Source organism: Pipra filicauda, unplaced genomic scaffold (genome assembly GCF_003945595.2).
Source record: "Pipra filicauda isolate LSUMZ 115617 unplaced genomic scaffold, ASM394559v2 scaffold161_size1661140_pilon, whole genome shotgun sequence".
Taxonomy (NCBI): domain Eukaryota; kingdom Metazoa; phylum Chordata; class Aves; order Passeriformes; family Pipridae; genus Pipra; species Pipra filicauda.
In genome coordinates, this window is record NW_024104118.1 from 969,446 (window position 1) to 994,427 (window position 24,982).

General features: G+C 40.6%; 1 protein-coding gene across 9 annotated transcripts in view; it reads left to right on the forward strand.

The window, feature by feature from the left end:
* Positions 1–24,982, forward strand: part of PEAK1 (pseudopodium enriched atypical kinase 1) — a 112,710-nt gene that overhangs the window by 16,423 nt on the left and 71,305 nt on the right. The window contains exon 2 of one of the 9 annotated variants that reach the window (XM_039379265.1): positions 3,667–3,872. The exons of 6 other annotated variants lie outside the window; for them this stretch is intronic. The gene's annotated coding sequence lies outside the window, so the exon portion shown is untranslated. Of the gene's footprint in view, positions 1–3,666; positions 3,873–14,538; positions 14,682–21,242; positions 21,264–24,982 lie in introns of those variants that run through there. 2 more of the 9 variants (XM_039379264.1, XM_027712280.2) reach the window with 2 other exon arrangements.

Sequence of the window (24,982 nt, forward strand, 5' to 3'; positions counted from 1 at the left end):
CCCTCTAAGAAACTCATTTCCAACTTATGTATTACAGAAGTTTGATCAAAAGATAAAGCTTGAACTAATAAGATTAATAAGTTACTGACATCAAAGAGAAAATGGAATGGTGCAAAGCAAATGAGAGCCTGGAGCACTGATGTATTCACAAAATATTTCTGGTGGATCACTGTTACTGACCATTGTGTGTGTCTCCTTGCCACTGCTATTTTTAAAACTTTGACCACTTACTACCAAAAAAAAATCATTTGGTTAATAAAATTTTTTTTCAGAATATTTCATATGTTTATACTTTTATTTTTAATTCAGATACTTATGAAGTTCTTAGACCTGCCAGCAACGTTCCTTCAATTCTGTTCAGCTCTGTTAACGCAGACTGATAAATTCTTTCTATATCCAGTTGGAATCCATGAAAAGGACATTATCCCTTACCTGTCAGTCATCCCTCAGCTCCAGGTTACTGCCCTGAATCCAAGGTGCAGAGTGGAGCTGCAATGCCTCTTAGTTGAATTCAGCACACAGTGAAGCAGATCACTTTACTTAGGGATTTAAACATCTGAAATCTAACTTGCTTTACTGTGCCCTGAAATGAGCTTGTACAGTCACTCACTGTATTCCTGCAGAGAGACAGTAGCTTGAGAAATCACTCATCTGACAAGAGCAAGTTTTTACTTCTTGCCTGGTACCTTCAGCCCACTCGCAAGTGAGGTGGTTTTTTTCCCATTCTTCAGATGACTGGTTATGTAAGAAAAGAATATGTGGATGCAGTGGGGAAATCAGTCAACCTGCTTCTTTAGGACAGCAGTTGTCGGGCTGAGTGAGCAGCTGGGCTGTGCCCCGTGTTTGAATGAACCCACAAGGGGCTTCTGGCCTGGGCTTCTGCGGCTGGTTGAGAAGAATCCCTTTAATTTGTTGCCATCATTTGAATGACACTTTTAAGCGATATTTCCCTGAAACATTTCGATGTGTTTATACACGCATGTCTCTTTCTTTGCATATTTAGCTTTTCCACACTGTGGGTTTCGGTCCAAGAACGCGTGTTTGGGGAGATCCTGGCAGATTGCTTGGCTGGCTCCACAGCCTGATGGGGCCCTGCTATGGAAAACCTGCAGCCTCTAGATCCTTCTTAAATTGCACAGTGCTAAGTGATTTGTGATTCCAGTCTGAAAAGCCCTACTGCTACCTTAGACTGCTTGAAAGTGAGACAAACTAATGTTTTTCTTATTGCTGCTGTGTTAGAGAACCACTGTAGGAAACGTGCTGCAAATTTAGCTCGTGACTGAACAGCAACAGCTCCTTAAGCCTCACTGTGCTTCAGATACGAGCACAAAGGTAACTGCATCAGGTCAGGTCCTAGTGCAGCAGCAGTTTGCTTCTGCTTCTGGGGCGATGGGAGAGATAAGATGCACAAGTGGCAGAGCACGAGCTAATTAAATGTTCTCTAGATGTCTTTGAGTACATAAATGGTCAGCACTGCCCCAGTGACTGTACAAATGCACCAACAGAATAATGCAGCTGCAGCTGTGAGGTTCTGGGCTATCACGTTGCAGAACCTTTCGATGATGAGCCCCTTGGTGTTTCTTGGTTTGCTTGCTCTGAAACAATAAGTAGGAATATTTGTTTCACTTGTAGGTTTTGAAAACAGTCCTTTTTATTGAATGTACTGAAAGTTGCTCACTTTGTTAAAGGGCTAATATCAAGTGTGCAAAAACCGAAGTGGCAAAATTTAATAAAACTTGGAACTTGCTGGCAAAGGAAGGGATAACACCTCATACTACAGTGGTTTCCCAAGCATAATGAAGTTGTGTGTGATGTAGCACTAGTTAAATGTGGACTGCAACGTTTCAAATGCAACCATAGCCTGGGCAGTCAGGCTTTTACGTTCCAAAAACTCTTCATCAAAGTAATAAGGTTTTGCAGATCACTTCGTGTAGCCTTGGCTGGTCGATATCTGTGGGGACAAAATAACTTAAATGGACGTGTGTGGGAGGAAATAAGTTCTTAATAAATTTTTTTCATAACTTTTTATTAAATTAAGGAAAATAGAGGTATAATTCTCAAGGGGTTTTTTTAATGGGAATTTTTAAATAAATTTGAATTGAGCGGATATCTCTAATTATATAAAAGTGTAATTAAATATTTGTGATACTGCGAAATCACGCTTTCCATATGCTTACCACAAAGCCAAGCATACTTTCTGTTTTCCTCTTGTGTATTTCTGTTCAGAGATTTGTGGTCAGGAGTAGATGGATGACTTTTGTGTGTGTCCAAGCTCTTGAGCCCTGTTTTACCCTCTTCCTGTTGTGCAATCCGTTTTCCCAGGATTTTGTCAGTCACAGCAGAGTAATGTGTATTTACTCCCTTAGCTGGGTTAACATTTACTCCCAGGACTCTTGGGGTATTTTATGATTCCCTTCTGGAAGGCACTTGTAGTGTCATTATGTATAGTCCATCAATATTCTCTGGAACTTCTTTTACCCAAGGTAGAAGGCAATGTGAGAATCGTTTTGAAGAACACATCATGTGGAGAAAACATATTTTTCTCCAGAAGGATTGTGTGGGCGTTTAATACCATCTCAACTCCATGACTTTCATAGGAAAAATTTTAAAGCTGAAGGAATGAGATCTATGCTTTGATTATTACAGTAATATTTGCTGTTAGGGACCCAGACTGGCTAAATCTAGATTAGGAGCCAAGCCCTTCACCAGGGTTTGATAATCCTGATACACTGGTGTTCTGTGATACTGTGGTGGGAATGAAAACCCCCCCAAAGTCTGACCAACCTTTTGCCTGTATCTAAAAGGAATAAATTATGTTAGGAGTCAGAAACAGATTAAGAAGAGCTTCAATGTGTTACAGTCTGAAGGATCCATAAAAATCAATGTTGCAAGATGGCAGTAAAATTTTCTTACTGCCTTGATGCTGAGCTCCTGCAAGCAGACACAAAATCAAAGAGGAGGAGGAGGAGGATTGTTTTTATGACATGCAACTGTTGCCATGAGATTCTTGGTTGCCATCAGAAAGGTAATTTCACTTAATGGCTCTGATAAGCTACCGATTCAGACATACCAAAGCATTGCATTAAAACAGAATTCTGTCCGTTCCTGTGCACCTCTCATCTTTTATCCCAAATAGCTGTTTAGCTATCCAAAGAATCAGAAGCAAGAAAGCAGGTCCTTTCAAGGTTATAGCTCGTCATGCTTGGATAACACGATTCAGAAGTGCCTAAACACAACAAATCAGAAGCTGTGAAACGATGCATGGCTTCACGCTCCTGTAGGTTTGAAAAAGTGCATATAGATTTCTTCCATTCCAAAGAGCCCTTGAAGTATGTCAAGTATTTATAGCTTTGGATGTCTCACTTGTGCATGCTACATGCAGGAGTTAATGACTCACACCTTTCCCAAACAATTGAAGTGCTTCCTGAATAGTAGAGAAAACATTCCCTCCTCTGCTCAAGCACTGATTCATGTTCTGATTCACATTTGTTTGTTGTCATGTGGCAAACACCATTTGGCATGTTTACTCCCAGGTCTTAATTACCCTGCAGCAGTACTTTTCTCTTTATAGATCTTATTTCCCTTCCTTCTCTCAGCTGTAGCATGAAACAGCACCTAAATTAATCCAAAAATAATAGCTTAGTTCTTCCTCCCTTCACTCCCCAGCTGCAGGCTTCTGCTTCTTCCCGTGACACCAGCACCTGTGGGCCCTCCACTGAACTGCAGTCGAGTTGTTAAAGCAACAGAAAGTTAATCCAGTGAAGAAAAGACACTTTTAGCACTAGGTTTGCAATTCACGTTGGCTCGGATAGGAGGCTTATAAACATCAAAACCAGCACAAAGGAGGGAGTCACACTGGCACCAGGAACAGGGTAAGGTGAAGGAATCTGTGCAGTAGCTCTATGTTTAACATAATTAAAAACAGTAAGCTGTTAATTCTGCTTAACCATAACTTTTGTTAAAGATTTGTGCTGCTTTTTCTCCCTGAAAGAGCTTCTCTGAGTCAGGTGAACACAGGACTGAGGCGTGTGAGAAGGTAACAGAACGTGCTTTGGGGCCAGAAGGGAAGGAAATGGCACTCTGGGTTCTGGCTGTGCCCAGACAGCCTTTCTTTAGCTGTTACCCAGATCTGCACCCTCACACTCCTGAGTAGTGTTTTAGCAGACATCTGGCATAAGCCAGCACATGTACTCACGTAGCTCTGTCAAGAAATGGATCCCAGAAGAACTGGGAATGAGGTGAGTGCTTCTTTAGCTGAGTTTGTGTTGACCCCACGAGCTCAACCCGTGGCCGTGCAGAGGGATGGCAGCATCCAAGGATGGCTTAGGGCACGCTTTTTTTTTTTTTTTTTCCATCTGCTTATCCCAGATTTGTTGCCCTCTCATTTGTGCTGGAAACAGGTTCATAGGACTGTGCTGGAAAGCAGGCCATGGAAACCTTGTGGGCTTAAAACCTGGAGCGGGGAGCTGTCTGTGGAGCAGCAGGTCTGCAGAAGGGTAGCAGCAGGAAGAGCTGGGTGGGGAGATGACAATGTCCCGAGCTGAGTTTGTCACAGAAGAAAATATTCATTTACCCGTACTCTCAGATTGTTTGTCTGCATTTCTGATGCTTTTATTTGAATTAAAAGAAAAGTTGGAGGCGTAGCCAGTAGTTGGTTGTTGAAAAATGCAACGGAACATTTATAGGCTAAACATAGCCTATAGGATGTGGTTAAAATCAAGTTATTTGCAGGACTTGGGCTTAGTGAAGCAGCATGCTTTGAATTTTAAGTCCTGTGTGCTGTTGTAAATGCTGTCTGTTCTTTGCAGAAGAATTTCTAGCAGCTAGATCAGATCTCTCCAAGATGGTCCTCTTTGCATGGGTTGTGTTACTCAATCACCCTTCATTCTATTCATTCCTCTGCCCTTTATTTAAGCCTCTTCCTGTTTTTCCTCCTCCCTCCTATATGCTTGAATGCATATGTATTTCCCTTAATGTACCTCTTCTATTTAAATTTACTGGTGGTACTTATTTGTTTTTCTCCCACACCCAAACAACACAGATTTGCTTCCCCTTTTTGATAATTTTTGCTGTTGATCGATTGCATTGATGTGTTATTTCTGCTTCATTAATTTCACAAGTTAAATATTTTAACAGGTAATCAATACTATAGACAGTTTTGCAAAGCAATTTAGCAAAAACACTGGTAGGAAACCAGCAATCTTCCTCTGCCCAAGTAAACTAATATACAAACCCCAAGTTTCCCCTCCACATCCCGCACACACGTCTGTCTTCACACACAAATAAAAATATTTGAAATACGATGAGATTCCTGTGGGTTCTTTAAATGAAATGACCTTCTCTCGCTATCCCAGGTTTTAAAAAAATAACCATTCGAAATCCAAACTGCTTTCCCTGAATTATTCTGACTAGACCACACAGATTGCAGCTTGCATGTCCTAAGGACAGGGAAGGGTTGTGCTGCAGTGGAGCTTATTGGGGAAATCTGGAGTGAAGGCATCCCCAGACTAGATGGATTAGGAGCCTGATGGCTGGGAGCTGTTTCTTTCTGTTATCCTTCTCTACAACATTTGAAAAAGAATTTGAACTAATATCCCTCATACCTCGAAGCTGTGCCTTCAGGGAGCCATTATGTTCACTGCTCTCGTTGCACAGAGGCTACATTTATTTTATAATCAAGTGTTGTTAATGCAAGGAAAAACATCTGCTTTTTAATGCTGGAAAATGAGCAGAATTTGTCTTGTGAGTGCATTGCGAGTGGTGCTGCAGTTCTGGAAAAATCATTAGGTTTTGGGAGTTTAAAATAATTCAAAATTTTAGGAGTTTCATCTTCGTGGAATTAAGAATTTAACAGAAAAGGTTGGTTTATTTTTAGAAACTGAGAAGGCTGCTTGTTGGGGTACCTTTTGACTTGTTCTTTGCTGCTGCCTACAAACAAATGTAAAACTTATCAAGGTGTAATTGCTGTCTCCAAAACCAGTCTTTCTCACAGGCTGCATTGTCCATCAGATATCTTGGATTATCTTTGTAATCCTTGGAATGGCTCATTTTTCACAAGTGAGGTTGTAACTCCTTGCAGTCCGTGGTTGTTCTTGCTGGGTTTGCATTATTAATGAAAATCAGAATGAAAAGCCTGTCTGCCACTTCCAGGTTTTCATAGAAGGAGCTTTGCCTCCAAAACACTTTGGCAGGATTATTTAGTGATTTCATTCTGATGTGTCAAATATATTCACATATTAACAAACAAAATTGGCTATGATAGTAAATATTTGTTTATATAATGCATTGCAGTGGTGGTTGTATTTTGGTGACTTGCTGTTCTTTTCCTTCCCTTCCTTGGTTGTTAGATATGCAGAAATAGAAATGGATTGTCCTTTATCCATATACTGAGAACTTCAAGTTACCACCTCCCTCCAGGTGCTAAATTGTCATTTTCCAACAATTCAGCTTGGCTAATATGGGAGGTGGACTCGGTGGATCTGTTATCCTAATGACTCAGTCCAAACTCAGAGCCACAATAAAAATGACCCTCCTGGTATTCTGTGTCTCTGCATCCTTTTTGTGAGAGGCTGGGAAAAAAGGGGAAAATTTCTCCCCAGAAGAGTTTCTTTAGGAACTAGCTGCTGGTTTTGGATTTTGTCCAGAGAACTATTCAAACCTGACCTTCAAAACTGAAAGCCAACTATTAACATGTATTCAAGAGACTGGCTGTTGCCAGGCTAGGAAAATTACTTCAGTTTTTCTATTCAGGGTGAAAAAAACACAAACCCAAAACTGAAGTGACCAATTTAAAACAATATGAGCATTTTTTCTTGTGACTTTCACTGTGTATGTGTAAGAAGGAGGAATTAATGAGGTGATTTGGTGAGAATTTTTCAGTTAAGTGATCTGTAAATTAACCAATTATTCTTCTGCAGATTGATTATATTCTAAATAAACTGCAGTGATTCAAAATATACCCCAACTTCTTGTGAAATCTTGAAATAATTCTTGCAAGAAATGTGCTGTTGCTGTTGGACCAGACTGCCTAATTGACTTGGTGTTTGATAGCCACATATCAAATGTAAATAAATATTTTATAGTTATGGATCAGTTATTCAATGCATTCTACAGTAATGGATCTGGTATCTGTTCACATGGAGCTTTTATGCTGTTGATTTTGTTTTGGGGACTTACAGGGAAATGGAAGCACTTGAGGTCACTGGAAAATTTTCAATGTTAGGGTGGAAAGTTAAGACTTAGGGGGAGATGCAGGTCTGTTCATGTTGGGAAAAGGTGGATAGAATGAAGTGAAAGTGTCAGTTTTATGACCAAAACGATTGACAAAAGTGCATTAATTTTCCTGAGCTACTTTACACTTCACTTACACTTCATTCCTCCTTTTTTTTTTCCAGAAGAGTTGAAATATGTTTTGTTGACCCTGTTAACTTTGAACTGTTTAGTGTGATGGTATCACTCAGTGTAAGCACAACACTGAAAAAAGCTGGAATATCTAATTTATTAGAAAATAAGCTTTTACTCCTCTCAGTTTGGGCAGAAAACAAGTTCTTGGGAAACTGGGATTTATGGGGATTTTAACCATCTCTGAGTAGAGGAGGGAGCTTAGTTTCCAATACACTTTACGTTTGGTTCCTCATTTCTTCTCTGCCAAAGACAGGACTTGAACTCCATCAAACCTTCCTCAGCTGCCTTTTTTCTTTCTGCTTTACTAGACAGTACATTTACTTTTTTTCAAAATTTGCAGATTTTTAAGACATATTTGTAGTTCTAACCCTCCTTTTATTTGGTTGGCAGTTGTTAAGGGAGGACACGTAGCAACAAACTTCATTTTCTTAGAATACCAGTATGGACATGTGGTTTATAAGAAATTAGTACAACGAAGCAAGTCTTAGAATTTGTTGAGAATATGTTGTTATACCATGCCCAACTCGAGTTTTTACCTAAGAATTATTGTAATTTCGGAGGAGTGTTTCTCTAAATGTGTTTCCACGATCAGAAATAACTTTAAAAAAAAAAAAAGAAAGATTCAATTACATGCTAGGAAATCAGAGTTGCCTCTTGTATATAATAATAAGTAATATTAGAAGCATGAAGCTGTTTACAAGTGGCCTCCCAGAGGTCCTGAGCTGTGGCTCAGCACATGCAGGCCCCTGACAGCTCCAAGCTGATCTTTGGCAGGATTGCCCAGGGGAGGGATCTGAGCAGCATCAGCACTTGTGCAGATGTGACCAAGCTGAACCAAGTTCCCAATCTGTCTGGAAATTTCCTTGGGTGGGGGATTAGTTTCCAGCCAGATTAGGAAGCACATCTACCCAGCTGATTATACAACCCAGGAGCACTTTCGTCAGCTACAGCTGCCAAAGAAGTGGCAGGATAGTCCCTTTGACCAAAAGTGCAGATTTTTATCTTCTTACACAGATTGTAAATCTGCACCTTAAGAAATATTTTGTTAACGTGCTCACAGGCTTAGCTGCTTCTGTGCAGTTTAAAGAGGAAAACAAAGCTCCAAAAGCTTGGCTTTAAACATTTTGTAAGTAAATTTATTACTGAATAACTTTGGATGTTTTGGAGCAGAATAGCTTGAAACGTGTTTTGTACCTCAGCAAGCTAAAAAAGGCTCTATTGCTCATAATGTTTTTACACTGCTGCATTCATACTGCATAACTTTTGCCCAATTTTTAACTTCAGTTTACAAGTTTGATACAGATGTAAAGATGTGTAAAATACCGGAATTAGAGGTGTCGGTGTATCACAGTGAGCTGAAATACGGTGGATTAAACTGTGGTTTTGTTTTATTTTTTTTTTTAGTTAGATAGTTATACCTTAAGATCTGATCTGTCGTTCTAGATTCTTCACTTCCATTTCAGTTGATTTCTCAGGTTCATCTTGGAGGACTTATCTTAGAGAGGGCATGGGAAGGGAGGTGACGAGATGCTGGTGATAGTGGCACCACTCCAGGAGCTGCGAGGCTGTTTTCCTGGTTTGTAAATTTTCAAGCTCAGTTGGTTGTTTTTTTTTTTAAATGGCATTGGTTTCTGTTCCTCGTTCCTTTGGGAAGTGCTGCTTAGGCTGGGCTGGCACAGGGTGGGTTTGGCTCAGCTCTTTCCACTGCCTGGCATTTCTTCCTGCCATGGCACGCTCAGGTCCCAGCATTCGCTCGCTGCACTAAATAACTGAGATGATGAAGGTGCTGAGCACTGGCTCCATCAGGAAGTGTATTAGATATTCCAGTATGCTTTGGGGCAGGGCTGTAGGCATATTGCTGTGTGCCTGATTAAAAAAAAAAAAAAAGGTTTCTTGCCACCAAGACACACTAGAAACTTTGACAGGTTGGGTCCTTTTGTTTCTCAGTTTCTTGCTTATTGTTCCCTTGTATAGTTTCAATGTGCAAAACACTGTCTTGTCCTGTTGAATGTCATTCGGTGTTTTTCACCAAATGGAGGTTACTACAAAGACATTTTTAAAATGTTTAAGCTACAGCAGGTAATGAATCTTTTCTTAATAATACTGTTTGTATTCTCAGGGCCCTTTGAGAAAAGCTATCTCAGGGGTGTTCAGTAGATGATACAACTGTGATAATGAGGAATTTGCTTTGATGGACCTGATTGTGAAATAATTTTTGCCTTCTGACGCCCAGTACATTTTCCCTCTGAAGTAGTTGTTCTTCAGGATGATTTGTTTGTTCTTTGGTTGAGATACTCTTAGTCAAAAGTGTCCTGTGGTCCATGTCCACCTGCAGTCTGCTTTGCCATCAGCTGCTGTCCTCAGCAGCCAGCAAGTCACACTTGAGGGAGCACACTTCAGGTATTTTCTCATGCACAGAGTCTCCAGCCTGTGCTCAGGCAGGAGCTTGAACACAGTAATTACACACTTGTTTTGGGCCTCAAGTGAGCATTTGCACTAGGAAAGGAGCAGATCAAAACTGAGCATCTTTCTTAGGTACAGTACTTTTTTAATTTTAATATTTTAGCAGAATAATCATTTAGGTTAATGTTTGACCATTGATGGTTTGAATGCTCAGGAAAGGTGTGTGTGGCTTCATGTTGTGCAGGAGGGTGAGGGATGTGGTGTAGTTCTCCTTCCCTTAAAAATACCTGTACAGGATTTCCCTTTGTGCAAATTCCATATCCACAGAGAAATAAATGACTGCTGTGTGGAGAGATGAGGATTTAAACAAAATATTGGTAGCTTATTAAAAATCTCCTCTGCAGAGGGGTAGCAGTTTTGTGTTTCAGTAAGATTTTTAGGTTGTTGGCTGCTGCAGTACTTCTTATTCTTACTGTGAAAGTGTGGAGAAAATGATGCTGAATTGTGACAGTGTAGCCCAGTTTTTTTAAGGATGCCCTGCTTAAGGGAATATTCATAGGGCTTAATAATGTATTATTCAGCTTTAAGGTTTATTTGTGGAGATTTGAATTCAGGAAATGGCATTGTTATGCAAGAACTGGAGCAGCTAAAAGGAAAGGAGATTAATATGCTAAGATTTGGAAGGAGAAGCTGGGGTTGGAGGATTATGTTAGCTCAGGCACTGATTTTCATATTTAACTAAGAAACTTTCTGTAAAACTTTTTTTTTTTTTCCCCCTTTGGAGCAGAGTAGGTATTCAGGATCGAAAAGATGTTATTGCTGTATAGAAACTGAAGATGTTTCTAATCCTTGTGCAGAACTTTTCCCCCTGATTCAGGAGATCTGGGCATGCTTCACTGGAGGCGTTTCTTTCCAGGGACTCATTAAAATGAGCACACAAGTAGCACCAGATCATTTTTATTCAGCTATGTTATTAACAAAATAGAAAGCTGGAGTGATTAAGCCATGAAACTGTAACTGTCCCTCGGGAACAGCTCAACAATTGTGCCTCAGAATGTTTCCTACTTGATTTCCGTGCTTACTTTCACCAGAGGACAGAGGTAGAAGTCCAGAGGTGAGCTCGTGTGTGTCTACAGATAAAAAGAGTGGCATTTGCAGAGGAGCTTACATTGTGTTATGTTTAAAATGGAGAATTTAACATCAGGGGTTTTTTTATAAAGATGATATATATTTTAGAGATTTCATTTTGATGGTATATACAGTAACTGCAAATCATAAAAAATGTCAAAGTAAGGTTTCATGCCATAAATTATATCACAAAATACTGTACAAAATTCCAGTATAAAAAACCCTGGTATCTCCTATATAATTTTCTCTTCCTATGGAAAAAAGCATAGCATTACAGCTTTGATATTATGTTAGTTTTTCACTGGGGGAGAAAAATCTCTTTGAACAGAAGAATGAGTTGTAAAGGAGTAAGACTGGAGAAAATTAATCTATAGTGATGAAGTAACTTAAGATCCTCAGGGAATACCTACCTTGCCCTGTTAAAAAAAAATAAATAAAATCCCTGTGGTTTCAGAAAGGGAAATAAAGATGGTCAATGTCTTAATGAAGGAAGTACCTAATAAAATGTTAGTATTGAAAAATACTGGCCTGAAAGCCAGTTAAAAGATTAGTTTGTACATGTAATCTTTCTTACCTGTCCGTGACAAAACCTGGGGCTCTTCATGGATAACTTATGTCCTGTATTCTGTGTGTGCACCTTGTGAGTTAATGTCTCTGTGCTGTAACTTCCAGGAAAAGAAATGTGCATTGTGAATGCTGTGTCCCACTGCAGTTGGGCTGAAAGGGCTTTTCTGGCACTCTCAGCTGGGCAGGTCCTGGAGACCTTTGTAATTTATCCAGCACGTCTTGGAGCCTTCAAAACACCCGAGATGTCGAGCTGTGCATTTTGTGTGTGGTCTAGAGGCAAAATGTTCTGACTCTTATGAATGAGAAAGTTGTTGTAAAACTTTGAGTGCCTGGGGAGAGGAGCACATGTGAAAAACGAGGTTCCCAACTGCACAAATTCCTGCTGAGCAGTGTCAGGCTGGGAAGGGGAAAGGTGAGATACTCTGGAGCACAGTTACACTCCATTCTGTATAAGCATATGTGGTATTTGTGTTTCTTGACTGCACATACCACAAAATACCTAATGTTTGTGGCCCATCATTGTGTGTTAGGAAGTGCCTGACAGGAGTGTGTTGTCTTTTAAGACTTTAAATTCAAAACTTGATAATGGAACGTGCAAATAAAATTGACTGAGGACTGAGACTTCGAGGCAGAAACCTCAAAACTTTGGGAAATACTGATGTAGAAAATTCTGAATAGCATTCACAGGCACAAATGTGAATCTTTAAAGTGTTAACACAGATAATCTCTAACTTGCAGGTAGCAAATCTTTAAAGATCTGTGGAAAAAACAAATGGGGAAAGGCAGCTCATCTTAGTAGTCTAATTTAAAAAAGGAACATTTCTGTGCCATACCTTGGACAATTGTCATTCCAGAAAAAGCAACAGTAATTTTCACTCATTCAAACTTTGCTGCCATTAAAGAATACTTCTTGGTTTTCTGCTGTTCCTCCTTTAGAAGTGTTTGTTGCTTTTGGCAGGTGAGTACACTAGAAAGCTCAGGATGGTTTGGTTATTTTGGAGGAGCTGGAGATGTTTGAGAAGATAGGAATTTCTGTTTAGAATGGAAAAGTGATCCTAATGGTCTCTTTGGAGACTGAATGGTCTCTCAAAAATTCTTTTGCTTCTGTATATTAGAAAAGCACTTTTCTGTGGAAAAAAAAAGGTTTGTATGTTGGAACTGAAATATGGAGCCAGTGAATACGTGTCCAGATAAATTCCACTAGTACTGTTTTCAGTTTTGATTAAAAGTAACCTTAAAGATTTCTTAGTGTTCACAATGCCAGGGTTAATCTGGCAATACCTGCTTTTCTCACAGTGTTTATACTCCATCCACTGTACACCCTAATTCTGTATATCCATCTGTCCATGAGGTGGGACAGGGTGAGCGTCCCTGAGCATCAGCAGCACTGTCAGGACACTGATCCCAGTCTCTGTCACCCTGCAAATCATCCAGAGCTGGATCAGGGCAGGAGGCACTTTAAACTAGCAGCTACACTTCAGCTTTTCCATCCAAATTGTTGCTTTTAAAGACAATGAGGAATGGAGGTTAGTAACCTTTTCTTTTATAATAGGAATAATGTTTAATTAGACAGGACTGGTTGGGTCAGGGAGTGATATTTATAGGCTGAGGTATTGTTGTGTTGGTCTGACAAATGAATATGTGAAAATTTTTATTTTTAAGTTTTTATGCATAATGAACTTGATATAACCTCACGAAAGCCAGAAGGAAAACCTGTATTTCTTAACATGACTTCTTTTGATTTTCCTTCCATGGACATATGCTACTAATATTTAATCTTCAACATGTCCTAGATCATACCCTGAAATAATAATTTTACCCCATCAGATCACCTTTCTTTTAAGATGTGGGGTTTTTTTGACTGCCTGGAATTAGTTGGTCTGAATTTAGTTAGGTTTAAGCATTAAGGATACACTCTAGTTGCAAAACAAAATCTGAAAAGATACCACGTATTTCTTAAACTTTGTGTGCTGTTTCAAAAGAATATGCAATCCAAAACCTCAGTACAAACTCTGGTTACGGGAAGATAACAATTTCTCATTTGATTATCTATATCAGTACTGCCTATTTATGGAATTTATAGTTATCCCTTGTTTTAATTCATGGTTCTTCTGGTTTTTAATTTTAAGTAATGTTTTTTCTCCTTGTAGTCCCAAAATGTTATCAAATAGCCTGATCAGTTGAACACTCCCTGTATTATGGCACACTGTGTAAAAGCCTTAAGTGGAAGGTAAATCTGAGTGTGGTAAGAGAGAACTTTAGGGAAGAACAAGTATCAGACACACTTAGCTTTGACAAGGCAGCGCAGTGCTGCGGTTCACTGCTTGTAATAGGAACTGGTGTGAGTAAAGGGACATTTTATAAAAAGGAAATTGTAATTAAGGAAATAGCATGTTCCTTAATTACTGTCATTTCAGCATGATCTACAGTGAAATGGTAGTTTATGTCCTGCTTTTTGTAGGATTGTGACAGGCATGGGCTCCAGGGCACATCTGTTTTTTAAGCATTTTTAACATGTAGTAGTTCTGCCTCTTGGTTTCACAGGTGGAAGGCAGAGCTCCCTAGTCATGTAGATAAGGAAGGGAAGATACAATAGCTCATATGCAGCATCTGGGGAAAAAAAAAATCTCTTCCAAGACCCATATGATTAATGTAAATGGAGTGAGAAATGAGGTGGAGCACCTAAAGCTCCCCGGCTCCTTTTCCTGCTTAAAAAAGCTGGGGAAGAGCACAGGACATTCTCCTTTCCCACAGAGCATGACTACTCCAGCATTTAGATTATCTCCTTTAGGAGGACTTCAAAACCAAGGATGGGATGAGATACAAGTGGAGATCTAATTAGATCACTTCCCTCTGCAGGCAGACCCTCGTTGCCAGTGAGTGTTTGTGCAGAGAGAAAGGCAGTTTCGTAGCAGGAGGCACCAAGAAAACCAAGCAACTTGTGTGTTAGGGTTGTTTTTGTTGGTTGTTTTGTTGGCAAATCTGGCCATCACAAGTAGACCTAAGTATTGCATAATAATAATAATTCCTTTCCAGATACTCTTACCAATCAATCCCAGTGTGCCTGGTGGGAATATGGATCACCCGCTTGGCCAAGTACAGAACTGAGTGTTTAGTCCCAGGACAAGACCACAGGCTGTCTTTCCCTCTCTTCTGGTTCTCTGTGTTGTGCTGCCAAAGTGAGTATTTGATGTTGGATGTGAATTCTGTCCCTGGGCACACTTGACATTTGCAGAGGGCTGGTATTTTATTCGATGCACAACCAGACCGGACTGGTTTTGTCTACTTAAAATAGCAAATTCTAAAGATCTTTAGCCTTTGCCATATTAAATAATTTTCAAACCTTTTTGATCTAATTTTTAGCAGTACCTCAGTTCCTTGAGGTTCCTGATGTTTTGTCTCTAATAATGTGGGCTTTTTAAGATGGATGGTTCTTTGGCTGACAGGTTATTCCACGGAAGAACATTTGGAGAGTATTTATTGACCGATAGATCCTAATGGCTTCTGAAATGCTGTACCTCAGTTTAGTTTGGAAATCTGAGTAGATATCATATTCTTCTCGTTTGTCTTTTGGGAAAAGATTAATGAGCCTTGTAAATTATTAAGGGCTGTGCTCTCATCTTCCAGACCTGATTTCTCTGAATAGGCGCTGTGTGCTCAAGCTGCTCATTAGTGGGTGGACTGATGGCTGACTGTATGTATTATTGATGACTTGGTGGGAATTTCCTGTCTGGAGAAGGGTGGCAGGCTGATAGAAATGCTTTGCATGGAAAGGTGATGTTAAAAGGTTTGGCATGCTGTGCATTTGTTTTTGAAAGTGTGGGTGTTTGGGCTTATGCCTTGGGGTCCCCAGCATGAAAAGTTGTCACTGGGAAGTAGATGGAATCTTGTCTTGTACCCCTCTCACTGCTCTTACAGACCCGTGAGATATTTTACTATAACTGATGTTATCTGAAGCATATTCTTGTAAAAGCAATACACATTTTATTTAGCATGTCTTCATAAATATATTGCAATTTCTACCACTGTTTTACCACACAAAAATGGGCTGTTAAGCAAAGCTAAAGCAATGAAGCAGAAAAGAGTCCTGGAGTTGAGTTTGGCTACTGTAGTATCCTAGATATTATCAAAACCAGCTTCAAAGTGTTACTGCCAGCCATCAGGCTGTTATCCTGCCTGAACTCACCATCCTTGAAGTTTGAATCTGCTCTTAAAGATCTAGGGAGACAAAATTTCATTATTCTGTATCCCATTAAGAGAATATATTACTAATATATGTAGGATAACTTTTCTGCTAATGTACAGATTTAAAATGTTTCAGGGACATAAATCAATACCTTAAAATGAAACCCGAAGCTCAGAGTGCCCATTTCCTTTAAGACACGGCTCGTTCAGATTGATTAATGACTCTTGGGGGTATAAATATATAAATATATAAATCTCCACTTAGGCCTATCTAAATCTGGATTGCCACAACCTTATCGTGTGACATCTCCTGTATCACTCCTGCTCCTTGTGGTGGCACTTGCATGGTTTCCAGCTCAATCAGCTCCCTGAGCTGCTCTGCACGGGATTGTGGGACTATCCATGTGCATACACAGGATGGGGCAGAGGCTCAGCAGCCAGTGACAAGGGCAGGGCCGTGCCAGCCCAGGTTTAGATTGATTTAAAGGGCTGTAGATACAACACCCTTTTGAAACATCACTCGTTTGGAATATATTATCTTCAACTTTCCGCTGAGCCTGGAAGTTTCTAGTTGAAATGGATTTTAGATTAAGCAGCGAATTTGCAAAACAATAGGAGAGAGAAAAATGGTAGCATGAGTCATAAGCATGGGACCTTCCCCCACTGTCTGCTTAGAAGTGCTGAGATTCCGAGGATTAGTTAACAGCAGAACTGTAGTTTCCAGCATGCAATCAGCTGTTATGTCCATTGTGCTTTCAGTTTGTTGGAATAAAAGAACCACATTAGTCATCAAAACTTAGTGTTAGCATAAAACTCTGTAGTTTATGACAACTACTTTTGGACAGCACAGTTTGGATGGTGTGTTAAACGCTGACGTTTGTTAAAAGTTTATTGGTTTTATATGTTGGCAAAGGGGCCATAGGAGTCTAATAGTGGCCTGTTGTAGCACTAACCCAAATGTGGCATTTGGGTTGGTCTGTCTCTGTTTTTTTTTTGTCAGGATATTTATCATTGAGAAGCACAGCAGTCAGATGTGTTCTGCAAAGCTTCGAGATTGTGATGATGGACAAATATCTTACTGGAGTAATTTTAGTCGAACTTTAAATGGGACTGTAAAGGATTTCTGCCTAGATTTATTGCTGGATCACTTCCTAAGCCTACAGTAACTTGTATGTGTTCCCTGTGGGCACACAGGGGCAGTTGGCCACAGCCTTTCTCAGAAGCAGGGAGCTGTGGGAATGTTCACCTTCCGAGCTAACGGGCTCCGGAGGATTGGGAAGGGTTTTTGTGCTGGGGTTCCAGGTGTCTGTCTGTCCCCACCCCCCTGCCTGGTGGACTGCAGCAGTCACTGGGAACTTGGAAAACCCTTCCATTCATGGGCCTTGACGCCTGCTGGTGTGGAACAGCCTCAGATCACAAGTTCTGTGCTTGCTGGAGCAACTGCCAAGATGTTACTCGGCTCCTCTGTAGCTCATCCAGAAGCACTTTGGCATCCTCGAGAACATACTTGCAAACACCAAAGCATATTGTCTTCAGAAATGAAATACTGAATTCCACATCCATCCCCATCTTTTTCCAAAGCCACTTTTTATTCTAAACTAAGGCATTTTCTTAACTCTTGTGTTTAACCAAATTGGTGTTTCTTTTCATGAATTTGCTGAATGATACCATTCAATAATGGCATTATTGACAAACAAGATATTTCTTTCTGTATGGTTGGGAGGATAATATGGCCAAACTTGGAATTTAACAAAATCTGGAAATGTTTTTCAGCATTCAGTAGTAAATCATTAGTTTGGGCAACTTTACATGGCACTGTTCTGAAGGTTTTGATAGGAAATACTGTATTTGCATTGGCAAAATGAAGTGTGTTGAAATTTTTCTATGGAACTTGGAATTTTTGTGACTTGTGGAATGCTTAAAAGCTGCCATCTCGAGTTTGAACCACTTAAATGCTACTCTGAACCCGCTCCCTACTCATCATTGCCATATCCTTCCCTCATTTTTAGGTTAAGGCTCCTCTTTCCCATCTCTTAATGTTTCTGTAGCTTATCTCATGTGGAGAACAGAAAGCAAGTTAAAGCTGGGATTTGCATCTACAGTGGCACTGCAGTCCAGGAAAGCTCCACTTCTGTTCTTTCCTGGCCATTCATTCCCACTCTGTGCTGCCTCCTGTGCCGTGCCAGCACACACCCACGTGGGGAACCCAACCAGGGAAGTGATTCAGCTGGAGAAGCAAAGCCCTGCAAAAATACCAACTGCCAGCATAAAGCCATGAGGTCTTGAGTGGTTGTGCTGGCTTGGGAACAAACAGCTGGGGGGGGGGAAGGTAGGAGTTGTTTAAGTTTGTTCTTCTTCTGGAAAAAGTTATAATGGAGCCACAGCCTAAAAATCAGGGTTTTACCTAAAAGTAACTGATATGTAAATGGGGCACACAAAATAAGACAGACCACAAACATGATCAGGGTGTTTGTTTCAGATCTTTGTGTTGACTTAGCCCAGGTCAGGTTAAATTAGGTTAAATTAAATCAACACAGTATTCTTGGGTAAAGAAAGCCTTCCCATGCTAGCGATGCTGATGGGGCTCAGGCAAACTCCTTGATTGCTGAAGTTCACTGCAGTGAGGCTTCCTGGTGCAGTTCCTGTGAGCCAGTGGGTTTGCAGGTTGCAGCCTCTTCGAGGGGCACTGCAGGAGGTGATACTTGAACTGCAGGTGTTGGTCACTTTGTGCAGCCCATGTGTGGGGGGACCGGCCCGCTGAGCCACACCAGCAGTTTCTCAGTGTTCACGTGCACATTGCTCCACTGACTCAGCTTTGGGTCTGTCAGGGCAAGTGAGGAGGAGAAGGATTCCTCATGGGTCAAGTATTCCACTTGGTTTCATACTTATTTTTCTTTAATGCTAGAGACAAACACACAACTAAACTGTGTGTGTGTGTACTACTGTGGCTTGAAGATAGCAGTGATCCAGTTGGAACAGAGTATCCTCAAAGTGAAGTTCTCTACAAAGACAATCCAGTCTAGAACTTGCTGCTGCTACAGAAGTTCCTGAGCACTCTGCCCTGCCCCTTCCTCCCCACCCACCTTGGTGCTGCCACCTCAGATCTTTGTCAGCTGGTTTAACTCAGCAGAACACTGAACCTGGCGAGAATAGAGTGTTCTGTTGTGTTAGGGAGTGGATGGGCACAGCAGAGAGGAAGCAAAAGGGCATGGCTGACAGCAAAGGCAGGGAAAGGAGTGAATCCTGTCTTTCATCTCCAGGGACAGCCTTGTGTAACTTCACTCTTAATGACAGAGGTGATGCAGATAAGGAGCACTGCCTGTAGCATTAACACTGTGTACGTGTGCAGTGCTCACTGCAGTGCCCTGGTGTAGGCCTTGCTGCAAAGGCTGACTTCTGTGCTGTCACCTGTGACAAGCCTGAAGTTACTGGAATTAAGTAATTTTCATATGATAATTAATGGTGAGAACTAGAAAAAAGTTATTAGGGAGTATATTGCGCTGAGGAGGAACCCAATTAAGGTTGCATTCAACTTGTCAGAGGAGAGAAAGCAAGCCAAGATGCACAGTTACATTGGAAACCCTCTGAAATCCAGATAACCAGTGAAATCCAGAAGAAGGATGCTCAGTTTGAGTTTTTGCTGAATACCAGGATAGAGGAAGAAGATGAGAATACTCCTTTTCCCTTCTTTCTGCTTGTCTGATGATTCAGTTCACTGTTGGGCAGGCTGCTCTAGCACAGGAGAGGAAGAAGACTCCTCATGGTTATCTTATAGAGCAACTTCAGTTCAATATGCATACACAGATTTTTAATTCATAATTACTGTCTTCCTCAAAGATAAGGGAATAATCAGTTTGAATCCCTTACATAAGGAAAATCACCTCCAAATTTCTCCTATTATAAAGGGAAAGAGGATTTATGTTTACCTTAGTGTACATTTCTAAACATTTTTGCATGTTAAACAGCTATTTTCACAAAGGTATGTGCTTTTTTGTCTGTAGAAACTTTGTGTAATGCTCAAAATTCTGTGTGGAAACAGGTCTGAATCTAAAAGGGAATAATGGAAATGACTCTCTGAGCCATATTTGGGCAGCCAGGAAGGTAATGCCTGTGTCAGAGAAGATAAAGGGAAGGGAGATTGCATGAAACCCATCAGGACTGTTAAGCTGCAGTGATGCAAAGCCATTGGTGTTTTAAATAATGGTTAAAATAAATTCCTGTTGGGTAGTGCTGGACTATTTGAAATTCCCCTAGGTTTAAATAAAAAGGGAGAGGGAATTTTAACCAGCTCATTTGATAGAAAAATGACCTGCAGATGGGGTTTGAGAGAATAATAGGCAGCAGATTACAGTGGGAAAATTGTGGCAGAGCATCAGACTTTGATCGGTTTATGCAGAATGGGCAGTGGGGAGATGGGAAGAATCCCCACTGCAAACTGCCATTATACACTCCTTTTATTTCCACTGGCTGCCCAGGGACTGTAGCTGTTCATAGCAGCATTAAGTTTATGCTGAAAAGTTTTAAAATATTAGAAGTGCTATATGATGTGCAAATATAAGTGGGTTTTCTTCTGTTTATGTGCCTGTTTTCAAGAACAGTTGTATGTGGGAAAGCTTATATTTCTTCCAGTCTTGACCTGCTTTGATCTAGGGCAAATACCTTTTCCCTGGTTCCCAGTGTCCTGAAATGTCATTAGTAAATATTGGGTTTTATCAACACTTCGAATAGTCCACTGAAAATGCAAACATGGATTTCCCCCCCCCCCCCAAAACCTTCATAACTGTGCCAGATTAGAAGGATTTTATGAAGGCAAAAATTTTACAGCCACCAAAATTCAATTATAAAGTGAACTTCTAAGCAGGAAAGCTTACATATATATATATATGTATATAAGCAGTATTTTTCCCTCTGTTCTGTCTTACTCTTGGGAAAATCTGAAATACGCTTGGTGTAACTTAACAACAACAAAAAAATTGAGATTGCTTGGGCAGACTACAAAAATTAAAATATTCTCATGAACGACATCTGCAGGTTTGTTTTTTTTTTTTTAATTAAATAATGGAAGCCAACATTTTTTATGCCATTTACGGCATTTTTGAGCACAGTCGTGATCTGAAGAAATATAGTGTAAAATTCCTCTGTGGGCTCCCACAGCCTAGGGATGCAATGGCATGGAATGTGTTTCATGTGTGCCTCCTGTGGGATTTTTCTTTTTGCCTTTTTTTTAATTTTTTTTTTTTTTTTAAAGAATAGACTTCGGTGTTCGAGATAGGTGCTGGGGGTGAGAAGTGGGCTGTTTCTCGAAGCTGTGAATTCTGTGGCAGCAGATGAACAATTCCCACCTGTGGAAGGACCAGGCTGGTTGTTCTGCCCTTGCCCCTGGGTCGCAGCTTCCCCAGAGGAGCAGAGCCGGGAATGTGAGTGCAGGGCCTTCCAAACCTTTCCGAAGTACGAGGGGAATGAACTTGCAGCGGCCTTACCTGACCTCAGCTGGAATTCCTTGGCTACTCCTTTAGTAAAGAAACATTCCCACAAGCTGTTTCCTGCTCTACCACCAGGGTACAACCAGCAGTAAGGTGAGAAAAGCAACTTTTACCTGTTCCAGGTGGCTCCATTGGGCCTCAGCTCTGGCAGCGGTGGCCTGAGGGGAGCCTGTTTTCACAGACTGACCCCTGTACTTGCTCCAGTGTTTCAGGAATAATCTGTGCTTCTGGAATTGGATGATAAAAGATCCCAGTTGGCTTTTAATACTGGAAAATTAAAGTGGGATCCAGGTATTGCACTTGCAACTTTAAAAGTATAAGATGACTAATAATCATTCTTCAGCCTCCGTCACCACCACCCACTGTCCCATTTATTTGCAATCTGTTTTCACTGCCTTTGCTTCTTTTTTCTTTTTTCCCCTGCTAAATATCAATGCAGTTGGAATACAAAGTCTCATTAGTGCCTGCCTCTAGCATGGTTGTCCCTTTATAGATGGGGTAGAAAAGTTACAAACTGTAGTAAAGTGCTCATTTGAGGGGGAAACAGAGCGCACAGAAATTATTTCAGCTCTGTAAAGCGTGAAGGCACAGGAAAAAAAGCTGATTTCTACTACAAATCTTAAAGTTTGTTCCCTATTTTAAATCTTCTTTTAATAATGCTTGAACAGTTCTGCTGCTTGTAAATACATGGAATTACAGTGAACCTTCTTTTATTGTCTTGTGTTTTTTCCTCAAATTTTCTCTACCTTTAAACGTGCCTCTTTGTTCTCACTGCTCGAGAATTCTTTAATCCACTTCTCAAAAGCTTCTGAATATGGCACAGTCTAACTTGAAAAGAATGCAGAAGAAGAATGTAGGGCAGAAAGCTGGAGGTATGGAGCAGCATCCACTGGCATGATTACAATTTCCCATGGTAAGACAGGTCGAGGGGGCCTGTAGAAGAAATCACAGATCATAATGGCATAGGAAAAAGTAAATAGAGGTGAAACAAAGGAGCAAGTTTTTCTGCTTTCTGTTTGTTTTTTTTTCTTAGGAGAACCTGGCAGCTCAAAACAAACACACAAAGGTGCTTGAGACAAAGCCGTTAAGCTGTGGAATGTCCTTCCACAGGATGTTGTGGATGTAAAATGGGTTCAAAAGGCAATGGGATAAATTTATGAAGGAAAATTCCATGCAATTCCATTATGAAGTAGAGGGACCCCAGTTCTTTTACAGGAAGTCTCTAGGATGCAAATTGCTGGAGATGGGAGAGGGTTTGGAGGAATTGGTGCCTTTATGCTCTGGGTGGCTGCCAGGAGCAGGCTAATGGACGAGCTGGGCTGTGGGGCTGATCTGCCAGGCTGCTGTCAACCTGGAAACACTTTGTCCTCTCTGGGGCTTTCCTTGTGGTATTTATGATCCTTCTGATCTTCTTCTCAACAGCTTTGATATTTGGCAACTTTGCTTAATCTGCAGTTTGGTACCTCTGTTGTTTCAAATGTCATCAGCTGAATCGCATCCTCCCTTCTCAGATGAAGTCTATTATGGTAAATTAATACTGTGAGGGAATAATTTATCCTGCACAAATGGAGCACTCCTGCTTTTTCCATGACAGTGGATTCCTCTGTCCCTAAATTTGTGCTTAGCAGTAAAACGTTTGAAAAAGTAACTTGTTACTTCAGCTTTTCCAGTTTGGAGTTTTATTCTGAACTAACATATAAAATCATTTTCCAAAGAAGCATTTAACTGATTTCTCTGTAGCTTTGGTAACTGTTTTATTGAATTATAACATTCACTGAGGTCATTGCACCCTGGACAGTTGCTTTATGTGACTGAGCCATGTTCCTTTGGCCCTGTGGTCTGCACCGACCCAGCAAATTGTTCCTGTCCAGCAGCAGTTCTTTTGATCCAGAATTCCCCCATTTCTGCTGTTAGACTTTTCCTCTTTTCTGTGTATTCCCAGTGAACTGTTTCTCAGCCATGGGTTTTCAGCTGTGCATGTTATCAAGTGTCTCCTTTTGCATTACTCCTTTGGTAGTAATTTACTACCCTATTTTGACTTCATCTTCCTTTAACTGCAGGTTTCAAATAACCATCTTTCTCTGGCAAGAGAGTTTAGAATTAAAGCTGCTCAGATTCTCCCTTTTCATACAAGTACTTTTATCAATGCAGGTGCACAACTCTTACATTAACCTTGCTACTAAATTTCGGTCTCATCCTTTAAATACTTTTTTTTGTTGTTCAGAAGCTGCTCTGCCCTGGTAGAGGTGAGGCTGCAGTCAGCTCTGTTATGTGTCTATTGACAAACCAGAACTGGAGCAATACTTGCAGTGCATTGTCCTCTGTCCTTGCCTGTTTCCCATTGCTCAGTACCAATTGTTTCCAGCTCGAAGCTGTTTAATACAGCTGCCAAAACCACTAATGCCCAACCTGTCTCTAGTAAGAGAGAGCTTAAAGAAATAATCTTCTTTTCCTTCAGTGTTTTGCAAGGTGGAAATGCTTCAGGTAATCATGCAAAGTTTGCCTGGTGAAGTGGTTAAATGGCTGGTGTCAAACAGTGCAGTGCTGTGTGTGCAGGTCACAGGCCAAGAGGATTTCAGATAACTTTGGGGGGAAAAAAAATCTTGAACCATTGAACACTTTGCTGAATTTTGTGCCATTTAAATGCATACTCTGTATCTTAATACTTCAGAAATATTAAGTGCTACTTGCAGTTTCCTGTTACAGCTCTAGCTGATTTCCATCACTATTTTTAAACTGCAGTGAGAACAAGGAGAGAAGTACCTTTAAATAGTTGGGAGAGAGAAATAGCATAGCAGGGAATCACAGAGCCTTTTTCCTGTGCCCTCAGGCCCTTGCTGTGGGGCGTTACTGTCACCCCACGTGCTGTTTGCCTTCAGGTGGCTTTTCAGCAAATACTCCTGGTTTTGTCAAGTTTGTCAGTGTTCAGTCAGATTTTATATTCAGAGCACTGTACGTTTTGACCTGTCTTCAAGTTCTGCTTATTCTCTTGGCCGACCCTACAGTTCTGGTCATTTAACTGAGCTGATGCTCATTTTCTGACCTTCTCTCTTACCTTCACCATTTGTTGCATTTCTTTGCCTTCTGGCTATTTCAACCAATTCAGTTTGTTTTCTGATGTAGTTTCTTGCTTTAGATTTGTGTATTACATTAGTGCCTTTTTCAGTGCAAGGTCAAATGGTACTTCATTGAGAAGTCAAAATGTGTGAATTGGCTCTTGTCACAAGCTTAATTTAACCATCATTTATGTTCTTGGAAGTATTCCATTTTTTATCCATTTCATTTATCTTAATACCTGCTTTTAAGTAAAACTGACAAATGATAGCAATATATGAAAGATATTTTAGCACAGTCTTTTGAAAATCATTTTCCTAATGTGTGAATTCTAGTCCAGACCAGACTTGAAATAATAGTACTAGAAAACGTCAAAGCTGGTAAAACTATTAAAAAAGAGAAAAGGAACTTTGACTAATGGCCCATGTGTATGGCTTAACATTTAAGTAAAGATTGCATTCCTGACTGAGTGATGAGAAAACTTCAGCTAAAGCATTTCTCTGTAGCTTCCTGCTGAAGTAAGTTTTCTTTGTGTGGCTTGAGCTGTGGGAAGAGCTCAGTGCCACACCTCTCTGGAATTTTCCAGCATTGTCTGGGATGCTGTTGACACTCTCGGAGCCCTCTCTCTGGGGGCACACTGGCTCTGGGCTCCAGGGGTGGTTTGTGTTCAAGCTGAGTTGGCTTTCTGGGCTGGATACTTCTGTATGGAGAAGGGTGAGTGAGCTGGGAAGCTGTGTTTGACAAGCCAGGGAAACGGC